The following is a 1,507-nucleotide window of genomic DNA, read 5'->3' as shown; positions in this document are numbered from 1 at the left end:
AGGAGGTAAGTCCGCCTGATACCAGAGAGAATAGCCTTCAGTGTCAGGGATTATCTGTGACTCAGCAGCAGGGGCCGGCTATTTAACCAAAGGGGTCCAGCACACTGGGTGGGGGGAAAAGCACATGAGTGGGCCCTCAAACCAGCATGCACCTTCCTATCAGTGGTTATAAGCACCTTGGTGGTCACATTGCCATTGCTCCTCATGGTGCACCACACAGTAATAAACCCCACTGTTGTGCCCCTTACAAACTGATAATGCTGTCCTATACCCTCTACCACATAAAGTGCTTATTCTAAAAGTTATCATACCCCAGAACATAATTTATAAATTATTTACCTAAGATCTGCTGCCATTCTGTGCATGCCCCTGGTGTACTGCAAACTGCAGGTGGAAAATGCCCAGTGGCCTCCAAATTAGTGGTAGGGAAGGGAGCCTATGGGTCTACTTTTTTGGTTTGAACTTTAGTGGCGTCAATACAATCGAACGTGGCACCCATGCAGAGATAATAATAATAAATAATTTTATTCATTTATATAGCGCTATTAATTCCACAGCGCTTTACATACATTGGCAACTCTGTCCCCATTGGGGCTCACAATCTAGAGTCCCTATCTGTATGTCTTTGGAGTGTGGGAGGAAACCGGAGAACCCGGAGGAAACCCACGCAAACACGGGGAGAACATTACAAACTCCTTGCAGATGGTGTCCTTGGTGGGATTTGAACCCAGGACCCCAGCGCTGCAAGACTGCAGTGCTAACCACTGAGCCACCGCAAGACTGCAGTGCTAACCACTGAGCCACCGCAAGACTGCAGTGCTAACCACTGAGCCACCGCAAGACTGCAGTGCTAACCACTGAGCCACCGCAAGACTGCAGTGCTAACCACTGAGCCACCGCAAGACTGCAGTGCTAACCACTGAGCCACCGCAAGACTGCAGTGCTAACCACTGAGCCACCGCAAGACTGCAGTGCTAACCACTGAGCCACCGTGATCCCAAACGCTCAGGGCCTCCTGCTAATTGCATTACTGTTTTTTTTACGCTTTAGATGCCATGATCAAAAGGCAACTGCAGCATCTAAAGGGTTTATTATTAACAATAATAATTATTATTATTATTATTATTATTATATAAAGCTGCTTGTCCGCTAAATTAATCCTCACCGTCCCATTTACAATCACAAAATTTTGCACAGACACCCCATGTGACTCAGGAAATGTCATAGACTGTTTTGACAGGAAAATTTAACCCCGCTCTTTAGTTACTCTTCAAAAAACCTGCATCCATTAAAGTCAATGGAACTATGAGCTTAAGGTTAATAGCAGGTGCGATTGGTTGCTATAGGAACAAAGGACAATGTTAGTATAAGAAGCTTATGTGTGAGGTAATATGTCGGTGGGGAGATGGATAGAGAGACAGATGGGGGGGGGGGATAGACAGATGGGGGGGGGGATAGACAGATGGGGGGGGGGATAGACAGATGGGGGAGGGGATAGACAGATGGG

This window comes from Anomaloglossus baeobatrachus, chromosome 10 (genome assembly GCF_048569485.1).
Source record: "Anomaloglossus baeobatrachus isolate aAnoBae1 chromosome 10, aAnoBae1.hap1, whole genome shotgun sequence".
NCBI lineage: Eukaryota > Metazoa > Chordata > Amphibia > Anura > Aromobatidae > Anomaloglossus > Anomaloglossus baeobatrachus.
This window is presented reverse-complemented; position numbering follows the sequence as displayed.